This window comes from Lissotriton helveticus, chromosome 12 (genome assembly GCF_964261635.1).
Source record: "Lissotriton helveticus chromosome 12, aLisHel1.1, whole genome shotgun sequence".
Lineage (NCBI taxonomy): Eukaryota > Metazoa > Chordata > Amphibia > Caudata > Salamandridae > Lissotriton > Lissotriton helveticus.
This window is the reverse complement of record NC_136073.1, coordinates 750,262,180-750,275,868: the sequence shown is the minus strand read 5'-3', so window position 1 is coordinate 750,275,868 and position 13,689 is coordinate 750,262,180. Positions and strand designations below refer to the sequence as shown.

The 13,689-nt window shown below is 47.3% G+C and overlaps 1 protein-coding gene across 4 annotated transcripts in view; it reads right to left on the bottom strand.

Annotated features, from left to right (window-relative positions):
* Positions 1-13,689, bottom strand: part of PPOX (protoporphyrinogen oxidase) — a 377,624-nt gene that overhangs the window by 2,349 nt on the left and 361,586 nt on the right. The gene's annotated exons all lie outside the window — the stretch shown is intronic.

Sequence of the window (13,689 nt, the reverse complement as noted above, 5' to 3'; positions counted from 1 at the left end):
ACACTCTGATACTACCAGGCTCGGAAGAGGTAGCAATGTGGAGAAAGACCCAGCAACAGCTGAGAATGTCAAAGGTGGAGGAGAGCTGAAAGGGATGGGGATAATGGTCCCCTGCCATTCCCAATGCCTGCAGAGGCTCATACCAACCGGAAGAGGCCGCATTTAGGCACAAATAACAAACAGTGGCATTAAGACCAGAGCTACCAACTATGGAACTGAGAAACCGGGTTCAAGTCTGTGGCCCAACATCCTGAGATTCTGGGTTAAATCACTTACTTGCAAAAATGAATGTGTCCTTGTGTAAAGTAACTGAACACACTCCAATAATGAATGTGTCCTTGTGTAAAGTAACTGAAAGCGCTCCAATAATACCTTCAGGTAGTGTTCACACTATATAAAAACTACATTAAAAAAAACAACAGGAGCAACTGTGCAGAAGACAGAGCAAGATGGAGTCAGCGTGAGTCCCGCGCTGCTCGGCTGCTCACGCCAGTCAGTCACTGGACGCTGTGATGATCGGCTAGCCGGCCTGCGCGCTCACCAGCGATGTCCGGTCTTCGATCGCACAGGCACCGGCAGCAGCAGCTAATACCCGCGAAAACACGGAGGACGCTTTCAAGAGGTGCGGGACTGCACGGAGCGATTCCCGGATTTCTCTGGAGAGGGTTGAGACGGCTGACATCTGCCTTGAATTTCATCGCCGTACTCGCCCCAGAAACTGAACTTTTCTCCCTTCACGCAGCTTGCGTGTACGAAAGGGAGACACCTGACGAAAGCGCTGACAGGCGCTGCTGGAGGCTGAGCTTTTTGTTCCTGGCCGCTGCAGCATTGACCTTCACGCACGGGCCCCCAAGCTGCCCCCTGACCCCAGAAAGAGCTAATTCCGGCATCTCAATAATCACAAGGATGAATGCTTGTGGAGCCAAGAAAGGGCTTAGACAGAAGACGCCCATCTCAGGCAGAGACCCCTCGGCAGCGGACGGATCCGGGAAGACCAAAATCGAACAGGTCAGTGGGGTGAGTGGGGTGAAAAAAGCTAACATTGGGAAGACAGGGGTAGGGGCCCCCAGCAAAGACTCCGCACAGCCCCTCCCTGCCAAGATTTTTCTGGTTGCTAAAAACCAGGCTGCCAACGCCAAGAACAGCACAGGGAATCCACCCTCTTCTATACCTGATGCTCTTATACAGCAGGATAATGCCATTACTGAAGGGGCTCAAATCACCACAAACATGGATATCTCCACACCCCCCCCTGTCTTTTAAGCTGTCAGTCAGAGCTCACTCTCACCACACTCACCCCTACTGAAAGTCATGATCAGACCATCGCAATCAAGGGGCCCCCGAATACTCTAGATCTCCCTACACCTCCGGATACCCTGCCAGCCACCCCACTCACTACACCAGGACAACCGGAAATAGCGGAAAGAACCACCAGCGACGGGGCCTATACATCCTTAGAGAGTCTTAACTATAGGGCACAATCAACAGGGACAGAAGTCGCTATTCAAAACCTGGAAATCCCATCTGGGATCCCAATTCCTTGGACCCCAGAAATTGGCCATGAAGATTTCTACTCTGTATCTGACAGCACCCCAAGCTCCTCTGCGGAAGGGGGGCCAGAGGAAGAGGACAACATTAACAGTATTAGCGAAGAGAGCAGCGAGGCCTCCCGCATTAACCCAGAGACAGTCGTGCACCCTAAAAAAGCAAGAAATAAGACTAAACGGCAAAGCCAACTCAAATGGGACTATTCAGACTCGCAGATGTCTTACCATCTGGAGGAAGACGAGCCAACCCAATCACAATGGCACAGCCCGAAAAAACCACAGAGTAAAACAACCGAGACAAAGGAACCCTCTTTGACGGCTATACTCACCTCCATTAAAGACTTCCAAGAGGAGGTTAGAGAAGATAATCGGACCGCTAAGAACGCAGCAAAAAAACTACAGGGCGGGCTTAGAAGACTGAACAAAATCTGCACAGAGATCAGCGACCGGGTTGGAATGGTTGAGGCTAGGACGGAGCATTTGGAAACAGAAGCAGTAGCTACTAAACAATTGACTGAGTCCAACTCTGCTTGCCTTACAGACCTTATGGCCAAAATGGAAGAACAAGAAAACCGACAACGCAGGAACAACCTCCGCCTGCTTGGTATTCCGGAAGGGAAGGAGGGGGAAGACCCGAGACAATTTATAGTCAAATTACTACAAGACTCTTTCCGGAACATCCAGGCTGGGACTGGAACCGCGAAGTGCAGCGAGCTCATCGCTTCCCCTTTTCCTTGAAACGCCAATATAACAATGGAAAACCTACTGAAGGGCAGCCTCGGGTATTCCTTGTGTACTTTGGCAACTTTCTTCTACGACAGTTGGTGTATGACCAAGCTCGCCCCAACTCTAAAAAAGGGGCCAACGGAATCTCCTTCTTCGCCAAACCAGATTTTTGCCACCAGACTGTGGAGCGAAGGTGGCACCTACGACAACTGATCTCCCCCTTCCAGCAGCTAGGTGCGGAGGTATACCTCATGAACCCGGCAAGGCTAAAGGTTATTCTGCACGGTACTACCAAGGTTTTCTTGTCTGAGATCAAAGCCAAAGAGTACCTGGAAGAAGTAAAGCCTAAGAAGGGACACAAAGCCTAAGACTGGGGAAAAGAGACAGAGAAATAAAAGGGGGTGCTGCTGCTCTCTTCTCTCATGTTCTGCAACTAGTTGCAACCTACTAGTAACTAACTTCTCTAGCCAGTGGGGAGCAACCTCACAGTCAAAATGTAATCCTTAGTACGCTTGCAATCTTTCCTACATGTTCGAGGGGTGCACAAGTAGGGGTGAGCCCTGACAGAAAGGGGGGAAGAGAGGGCAATAATGGGAAAAAAACATGTACCTACACACTTACACACTTCTATCTAAAAACATTCTGCACTTAATCTTAGCACAGCACTGGGCAGGCCTAGCAGCCGATCACAAGATTAAAGTCATCTAAGTTTCTGGCTGGCGTGACCAGCAGCCGAGGCTCATGTATGACTTCCATCATTCAGGCTTGGCCTGATTGCTCACGTAAGGGGGTGGGTGGAGGGGGGGAGGCTGGGGAGAGGGGCGGGAAGGGTGGGAAGGTACACAGATATTACACCTGGGCGCAAAACACTCACGACACTCTCTTGAAAAAATTGATTATATCTCTAAAAACAATCATATTGATTTTCTACTGGCCTTTATCTTTACACCATTTAGATGGCTAAGATAGATTCACTACGAATTGTTTCAGCTAATATATGCGGATTAAATGATGCCTCTAAAAGGCAGAAAGTGTCTCTGGGTTTACGAACACTTGGGGGGAACTTCATATGTCTACAAGAAACCCACGTAGAACAGTCACAAAAACATCTACTGAATACCCTTGGGTTTAAAGTAGTGGGTGCCACCTCGCAGGGGGCTAAAACAAAGGGAGAGGGTGTTCTAGCCGACAGAAGATTTGTTACTAGCAACCCACGGACTAAATCTGACCCACTAGGGAGGTGGGTTATTACTCAGATTCAATTCCCCAACAATTCTTCTATTACCCTTTGCTCAATATATGGGAGCAACGCCGACGACCCTGGGGCTATTAATCAAGTTTCCAACGAGCTAGTGCATTGGCCCACTCCCATAGTGCTCTGCGGGGATTTCAATATACATCTACCTTGTGACTGGGCGACTAATACAGCATGGAGATATAAAGGCAGGAAGCCCTTAGTCTTTCAGGCTTTAGCGAATCTTATTCAGACTCATGGATTAATAGACAGCTGGGCGACTAAAAATCCTTCACAACCCGGCTACACTTTCTACTCTGACCCGCATCAAATCCTAGTTAGATTAGACTACTTTTTTATCTCTGCTTCGCTTACCAGCAATTACACAATCGATATCGCACCTCGCTTCTTATCTGACCATAATCCTCTCATCATCACCTTTAAGGGGCTTGGACAACCTAAAGAGGCTACTAAGTGGAGTTTTGAAAAAGCCCTACTGCACAATAGCAGTTACGTGACTCATATGCAGGGATGGATTCAAGAATTCCTGGAGATAAATATTGGATCTGCTTCTCAAATGATAGTCTGGGACACATTGAAGGCAGGGATTAGAGGTGAGACCCTAAGGTTCTCTATCCAGAAAAACAAAAGGGAAAAAACTTTAATCGGGGATCTACAAAAAAAGCTAAGGAACATAGAAATCAAGTTATCCCAAACTATCCATGCAGGACTAGACTGCCAGGGTATCCAACAAGAAGCAATCTTGGTTAGAGCCGAAATAGGAGCTATCTTTTTGGAAAAAATCGCGGCAAAGTGGGCAGCAGCGAGGGAAAAAAACTACGAGTGTAGTGATAACATCGGCCATCACCTAGCTGTTAGGACACGACAACAGGTTACTAACAGCGAAATCCACTCAATCAGACTACCCTCTGGCTCTGAGATCACAGACCCTAGTCATTAACGGAAGGAATTTCAGGAGTACTATGCCAAACTATACATGGAAGAAAACCCCTCTAATAGAGAAGTTCTAGATGGGGAAATCTCCAACTATCTCAGCGAGATCGAGCTAAGGCAACTTAGTCCAGAAGATAGTAAGCTTTTAGATCTTGCTCCCACGTGGGAAGAAATTCTGGATGCCCTCACTAGCCTTCCGAACGGGAAGGCATCAGGCCCTGATGGAATTCCCGTTGAATTTTTTAAAGTCTTTACTCCCCAAATTAAAACCATACTCACTGAGGTAATAACATCTATATTCAACGGGACCCCCCTCCGGCTTCCTGGTCCAGAGCTAGAATTTCGATCTTCCTAAAAAAAGAGAAGTCCCCTTTGGAAATGAGCTCCTACAGACCCATAACCCTCATTAATTGTGACTCTAAAATATTCTCCACGGTGCTAGCCTCCAGAATCTCCCGAGTAGTGGAATCTCTTGTCTCGGAATGGCAGCATGGTTTCATACCCAAAAAAGGGACCACGGAACATATCAGGAGAGTTATCACCCTGTTTGATGCTGCACAAGCTGCTGGAGACCCGATGTCGCTTACGCTACTCGATGCTGAAAAAGCATTCGACCGGGTCTCATGGCAATTCCTGTGGGGGGTAATGTACAGAATGGGGTTCGGCGATAAACTCATACTGGCAACTCAGGCACTCTATTCAAATCCAACAGCCAGTGTCACCATAAATGGACATCTCACCGATCCCTTTAACATCTCTCGGGGCACCAGGCAGGGTTGCCCCTGCTCGCCTCTACTGTTTGCCCTCTATCTTGATCCTTTCATTAAACAGATAGAGAAAAATGACATCATCACCCCAGCAACTTATTTTTATAATAGTTGCAAAATTTTAGCCTATGCCGACGACCTGGCCATCACCTCTCCAGATCCTGCTAACACAATACCTGCACTGGAAGGTGAGGCCCAGAAATTTGGGAAGCTATCTGGTTATGCCCTCAATAAAAATAAGACACAGATATTAGTAAATAACAAAATCACTTGGTCCGACGTCAGGGTGGTACCTAAGGCTAAATACCTGGGGGTGTCTATCTCACCCAAACTGGAGGACATAGTCACAGATAACCTGGCTCCCCTTGCCGTTCAGACCAAGAAGGCTCTAAAACAGATTGACAACCTGCATTTAACGCTAGTGGGCAGATGCAATGTTATTAAAATGACTTATTTCCCAAAACTACTCTATTTCCTTCGTAGTATACCCCTTGAATTTAGCAAAAAAAAGCCTTCTCCAATTTCAGCAGATCTACACTCAGTTCATCTGGGCTTATTCCCAGCCATGACGAGCACTGAAACAACTTACACTGCCAAAAGAAAGAGGGGGCTGGTCTTTCCCTAATATAACTTTATACTACTGGGCGGCAGTCTTACAATATAGCTCAGTACTAGTTAGAGAATCTACCCACGACCCAACAATCAGGTCATCCCTACCATCACCTTTCCGGCTCTTACTAGGTGATCAATATTGGGGCTGTCTACTTCGCGAAACAACATATGGGTACTATAATCGGGTAAAATTCAAGACACTAATGAATTCATTTAAAGTATTCCGCTATATCCGGAGAATATTTGGAATTGGCAGATTTAATTTTTACTCTCCCATAATCAATAACAATAATTTACCAGCTATTTTCAGTCCTTCTTACCTCCGTGAATGGCATAGGGCCGGAATAGTAAAACTTGGGGACCTGATCACAATTGGGGGTATTGAATCGTTCACAGATCTACAATCTAAATTCAAACTAAAAAGTCAAGACCTATTTAAATATTTGTCTATCCATGGCTACCTATCCAGGAAGGTGGGCGGTACTACTGGGTTTGCTGAAATTGAACTACTACATGCTCTACGTAATATCACCATCCCCCGCATTGGAAGTATTTACCAAATGCTTAATAGGCAAACCTCAGATGACTTAGAATCCATCTCTACGAAATGGCATGTCAAACTTGAGTCGCCTCAAAGTTTTTTTTATAATTCTTTGCTTCTATCACAACAGATTTTAATTTCCGCTAAATTACAAGCACAACACTTTAAAACAAATTTTTTTCTTTACATGACACCAAATAAAATTATTAAATGGGGATCCGGGAAAGGAACACTATGCCCGCGATGCTCCGACGAAGGGGCAGATTCAATACCCATTTTTGCAACCTGTCCTAAACTAGCCCCAACCTTGCTTAAAATACAAAATCTACTTAGTGAAATAAATGACCAACCAATTGTGTTAAACCCTACGATCATTCTTCTGGGGACTCAATCCAATTCACTCAGGATTAAGGAGGAAGGGCTGGTTTTCATAGCAATGGCAATATGGAGGATTTGTGTTTCCTCCGGCTGGCTAGACACTGACTCCCCCTCTTTTGCACAATGGCTGGCCAGACTGGTTGCTACATTTCACTTTGAAAAGGCTATATACACCAAGAAAGGACGAAGAAAGAGGAAGATAGGCTCTGAGGTGTGGGGGAAATTCTCTACCTGGATTGAGCAACAAGGGCAACATGACCAGGGGAGATAGCTAGCAATGTATTAAAGAATTATTTTCTAATCTCTTTCGCTACTTGCTTAATCCCTACTCATCCTGCTCCTCATCGTTTATGTGCCTTCTTCTTTATTTTCCATTTTTTCTCCTTTTCTTTTTTTCGGTGTTCTACTTGCAGTGTTTTGCGCCTATCCTAATACATTAATGGTTCTTCTGGTCTCGATGGGTGGGGGGGTAGTTGTAATTAAGTAATCTTCTTCTGATTGGACACTGTATCACAGATGAAAAATAAAAATATTTAAAAAAAAAAAAAACAGGAGATGGAGGACATAGCGAGTGACAACAGGAGCACTCGTATGGAGTGCTCCATGACAATGAAAAAAGTAGCTCCCAAAACAGAAGCAGTGGATGGACACAAGTACTTAGACCTTGCTCTGAGGAAGGAAAGAGGCATGACGCATTCATGCCATGGACAAACGGGCCAAAGGATTTGAATGCAACTATGGAGTGAGCCAATGGGAAGCCTATGGCCAGGCTAAAGCCCACAGATTGAACACAACACATCTCTTTGAGACAGCACATGCGCTGTCTAGCTGAAACCTAAAGAACAAGTTACGTACCTTCGGTAACGCCTCATCTGGTAGAGACATAGTTTAGCTGCAGATTCCTTACCTTTAAACTTCTAGGCGTCAGGATGGGTTGAAGATTTTTCTCAGCGTACCGGTAGATGGCGTTGGTCGACTCCATGTGACGTTGGCGGAGTCGCATTCGCCGTCATCATGATGTTCGAGTCACCAATATAACAGCCACTCCGGCAAGCTGACGTCAGTACTTTTTACGACTTTCCACACCAGAAGTGCGGTACCATGAAGTGACTGACTATTGTGTGATAAAAGAGACAGCTAGGGCCCTGAACGGGAACAGCCCTGACACTAAAAACAATTCCGCAGTGCGGGGAGGATGGGTGGGTCGGTAAGGAATCTGCTGCTAGACTATGTCTCTACCAGATATGGCGTTACCAAAGGTAAGTAACTTATCCATCTGATAGACATCTAACCGCAGACTCCTTACCTTTGAACAGATACCCAATCAATACCTTCCCCGGAGGTGGCACTGCGGAAAAGCTTTAGACCAGAAAGTACTGCAAGACAGAGCAGCCAAAAAAACCCTCCCTGCAAACTTGAGAAATCAGGCAATAGTGTCTGGCGAACGTGTACAGAGACGGGCATTCAGTAGATATAAGCGATTGGATCACCACACTGGAGGGCTGTAGTGGCTGCCTTATCCCTGGTGGGATGGGCCCTAAGGCCGTCAGGAGGCTGCTTCTTTGCCAAGACATAACATATTTTAATACGGAGAATAATCGAGTGAGAGATGGTCATCTTTTGAACAGCACGACCATTCTTTGCTCACACGTAGCATATAAAGAGTTGGTCATCCACCCGGAAGTCATTGGTGCGATCAAGGTAGAAGGATAATGCTCTTTCTGGGTTCAGATGGTGAAGACGCTCCTCTTCTTTAGAAGGGTATGCAGGTGCATAGAAAGTGGGCAGAGTAACAGACTGTCCCAGATAGAATGGTGTTACAACCTTGGACAGAAAAGATGCCCTAGTTCGGAGTACCACTTTGTCCGTAAAGACGGTTAAGTAAGGAGGCTATGATGACAGTGCCTGCAGTTCGCTCACCCTCCTGGTAAAAGGTAATTCCCACCAAAGGGAGCTATTTTGATAGTGAGCAACTGTAGAGGGCAGTTGTGCAGCAGCACAAACGGTGCGCACATCAAGAAAGTAAGGAACAAATTAAGGCCTCACTGGGGCATAATTAAACAAGTAGGTTAACCCCTGCAAAAATCTCTGCACCAGAGGTGATTTGAAAAGTGAAGGGCTGATCTGGCAGCTGAAGAAAAGCTGAGAGGGCCAAAAAGGAGCCCTTCAGAGTGCACAGAGCAGAGCCATGCTACACCAAGGAAACTCGAACAGGAGAACATCAGACAGAGAGGTAGATAAGGGGTCAACAGACATTTCCGCACAATATTTGCATCGGCAGGCATATACCAATTTCGTGGAGGGACGCCTGGCTACCAGAGAAACTTTGCAAACTTCGGGAGGAAGAACACAAGCTGTCAGCTGTCGCTGCTCAATCTCCACTCAAGGAGGTGGAGAGTGGACACGTTTGGGAGGAGGATCTTCCCCTGCTGCTACGACAGAAGATCCTCCCGAAGGGGCAGCCTGATCAGAGAATCAATGCTTATTGCCAGAAGCTCAGGATACCAGACTCTCCATGCCCAGTTTGGAGCCACAAGAACGACTTGTGCCCGGTCGCTCCTGATGTTCTTGAGCAGGAGTGGTATGGGCTGAAAGGCGAACAGGAGGCCTGAGCTCCACTCGCGACGAAAAGTGCTGCTGAGCGAGCGTCGCCTTGGAAAGTCCAAAATGCAGAACTGTTGACATTTCACGTTCTCACGGGAGGCAAAAAGATCAAACCAACGCTCGCCCCACTTCTGAAAGAGACCTTGCACCACCTCCGGATGAAGACACAATTCGCTGTGTGCAGAACCTCTCCGATGAAAGGGAGCATCTGAGAGGAAATCGTATGACTCCAGCACATTGATAGTGATCCCCAGCGAATGCAGGAGGTTCGCTGTAGTCTGGAGGTGACTGCTTGGGACGGGCTCCTTCAACAACCAGTTGTCGAGATAGAGGAAGACTGGAACCTCTGATCTCCGCAGATGGGCTGTGACCACTGCCATCAACTTGGTAAACACCAGAGGGGCACTGGTGAGGCCGAACGGGAGCACGGCAAACTGAAAGTGCTTGTGGTCCACTATGAACAGGTAGCGACGATGGGCAGGCAGGATGGGGATATGAAGATAGGAGCCCTGCAAGTCCAGCGCTACCATCTGGCCTTCCATGTCCAGGGCAGACAGGAACTGAGCGAGGGTGAGCATCTTCAACGTCTCCTTTTTTAGGAAGTAGTTGAGGACTCTGAGGTGGAGGATAGGATGAAGGCCTCCATCATTTTTTGGAACTAAAAAATAGCAGGAATAACAACCACAGCCTATTTCTGGCACGGGAACCCTCTCTACAGCTCCCTTGGCCAAGCGAGTTTTGACTTCCTCGTGGAGTGGGGCAAAGTGATCCTCCATCAGCTGATCGTAAACTGGAGGCATGGATGGAGGGGTTGTCTCGAAGAGGAGTAAGTAGTCCTTTAGGACTATTAGCAGCACCCACCAGTCTGAGGTGATGGTCTGCCAGTGGAGGAGATGATGCCGTACTCTGCCACCAATTGGGTGTGAATAATCCTGGAGGATTGGACTAGGAGGGTTTTGAATTGGAGGAGGGGATTGTAGCTTGGCTCGACTTCTCGCCTCCTGTTTTCGGTGTGAACGGCGTCCACGTCCCCGCAGAGGTTGCTGAATTTATAGACCCCCACCTGGCTAGAATAGGGTTGTGCAATTGGTAGCCCCTTCTTTAGTCATGAAAGGAGCGAAAAACAGGAACAGGCCGGGGAGTTCTGGTGAGGCCCAAGGACTTGGCCATAGCCCGTGAGTCCTTGAAACACTCAGGTGCTACATCTGCTTTATCTCCGAAGAGACAGTGGCTATCAAAGGGCATGTCCATAAGATTAGCCTGGACATCCCCTGAAAAAACAGACGTCCTCAACCAGGCGTGGAAACGTTCTGCCAACATTGTGGAAATCACTCTGTCCAGCGAATCTGTTGTATCCAAGCCACATCGGATGACGAACTTCGCTGCACCTCGTCTGAAATAGCTTGGGAGAGCTGAATCTGGTTCTCCTCTAAGACTGTGGGCAGCTCCAGAGCAACAGTGTCCCATATCGAATGGGAATAACGGTCCAAAAGGCATGCAGTGTTTACCGACCTCAATGTTAGAAATGCCACGGAAAGTGGAGGCTTGAACCACCAAGGTTGTGGGGTGGGGTGGGGTGGGATGGGTGGTGAAGAAAGCTAGATCGCCCAGTGCAGGGCGATGGCGGCGGGCAATCGTTCTGTTCACAGGAGTCCTTGTGCTGGGCTTGGACAGGTGCCTAGAAGAAGAACATCCATCTAGGCCTTATTGCCCGGAAGCAAGGGTTCCGAGGTATAGTCACCAGGCTGCAGGACTTCTGTCAGGATGTTTGTCTTGACTGCCACCCTAGGGGGCTGCAAGTCCAAGACCTCCGCAGCCCTACGCACCACCATAGCAAATGATACCCCCTTCTCTAGCCAGGTTAGGGGGAGACAGCAAGCCAGAATCTGGGGAGGTGTTCAGGCCACTGGTATCACCCAATTCCTCATGTCTTGAGGTTGTGAGATTTCTAAGGAATCCTGCTCCCCTTCCCAATCCTCCTCATCCATTCCTAAACCTTCAGAATAGGACAGGTTGAACAGCATGGAGCTGATCAGCTTCCTGTCATTCAGAATGAGGATTGGGGAGGTGCCGCCGGTGGGCGTCAGGGAATATCACTGTGGAGGTGCGATCAGTGCCTGTCCAGTAGGAGACTGCGGTGCTGGAGCCAAAGGTGTGGAACCCGTGGGGACTCCTCCTTCATCCAAGCCTGCGGGCCCAGGTCACACCAGCAGGGTCAGGCCGCCCAAATATGGCACAAATGGCTTCATAAAACTCTAGGTTGTGTGGGTGTTGCTCCTGGCCCTGGAAAGGGAGGGAAAGGTGAAGCCTACCCAGACACCAGTTCTGTGATGTGGGCCTCGAATGCTGAGTTTCCTCCATCTTGTCGCACGATGGACGGGGCGATGTCAAAGCACGCTTCGACTTCTTGTGCTTCTTGTGATGCCTGTTTCTTAACTGCGACGACTTGAAGGACTTTGAAACTCGGGAAACTTGCTCTCGACCAAGACCCAGATCGAAATCGACAGGCTGGCCTCGAGGCACTGGGCCGTGAGTAGCTTTAGGGACCGCTTCCTCAAAGCTTTTGGCACCATGGCCCGTCAATCGGGGCAAGACTTCATATCATGGTCGCGCTCCAGGCACCAGAGACATACCAAGTGAGGGTCCGTGACTGACATGGCGGGGTGACAGGCACCACACGGGTTGAATTCCAAGGTCTTCTGACTAGACATCCCTATCACAGGAGTTGACAAAAAGTCAAGTCTGTCCAGAAATTACTGGGGTAGGCTCTCCTCCACGGATCTGTGTTGGCTGGCACGGAAAGAAAAGAACTGAAGTTAGAGCACCGGAGTGGAGGTAAGATTCACAATGCGGACTTTACGATGAGCGCAACGCTGACGTCACACGGAGTCGACCGACACCATCTACTGTCACGCAGGGGTACTGCTAAGAAATCTTTCGGATCCAGCCTGAAGCCTGGAAGTTCAAAGGTAAGGAATCTGCGGCTAGGTGTCTCTATCAGATAAATGAGAACAAACTGAATATTTGTAGGCATTTATATTTCACAGTGTAATCTAAATGATCTACTATTATACTAGAGGATCCATCCAGTGCAGTTTTATTTTCTACTGCAGCTCAGCTCAAGCAATGCCTTTCACACTTGAAACAACTCTACAAACTTGTATGTCTATGCCAAGAGAGGCACAGCAAATTCCAACACATCACTAATCTGTTCAATTTCTGCCGTTGGAAAAGTGTTTCATGATGTTTAAATTGTATGTTCCCTTTTGTCACAGGGAATTTGCTAGACTGATCAATGTCACACCTGCCTTGCTTTACGGACTGTGCTGTGTGAGTTACAAGTTGTTTATGGTGCTACCTCACCAAGCAGCCAGGGTTGCTTGAGGCAACCAGCCATTGCATGACAGTTCTTTTAACAGACTGGTTACTGTCATTTCAGGAATACCAGCTACCAACAGAGCAAATGACCTGGGCACTGTCAATTTAAAGCCATCATCCACCTATCTTCAGGAGATCTGGTCTTCAATTAAATTTAATAAGTTCTCCTATTACGTAGTAGATGTCGTGAAGCATAAGGCAAAGAAATACCATGCTACAAGTGGCCCAAAATCCTCCTATGGAAAAGCATAAGTTGCCCCATATTTTGTACAAGTGCAAAATGGATACATAGGGCTTCAACACTGCCTACACCAAAGCAGACTGAGATTTTCCTAAAACATTCTAGATCCTCTGCAGCAATGGGTCTGGATAGAATGCCAATAAAAAGTCCTGAAGGCAAACCCTATAACTTGGAGCAAATGTTTACCTCCTTTGTTTACTTATTGTTATGATAAAGGGCAAATTCCACATTCCTGGGCTAGAAGCATAGTTGCTCCCCTTCATAAAAAGGGTTCGTCAAATTGCTTCACTTGATACTGTGGGGAAGATCTTTGCAACAAGTACCTTAGGTAACCTAGTAGAGTGGGCATATTCAACTTTGGTAATTCCTCAAATTCAAGCAGGGTTCAGATCCAAATACTCAGTACCGACAACATAGCATTAGTCCATATGTTGAATAAATATGCTGTGCTCAGATTGCAAGTAGATAAATACGTTGTGCTCAGATCGCAAGTCTTATACTGCACTTTTGTTGACTTTAACTGCATTCAATAGGATGGACTGACCTACCCTTTGGAAGATATTGGTCAGGCTAGAGATACCAATGAATTTATTGAGATTGATTATTGCATTACACTCGTTCACCTGGTGTAAAGTCCTGATTGGTAGCACTAGAGGATTATCGCCAAAGATTCTCATGGAAATGGCTTAAAACAATGCTGTATTTTA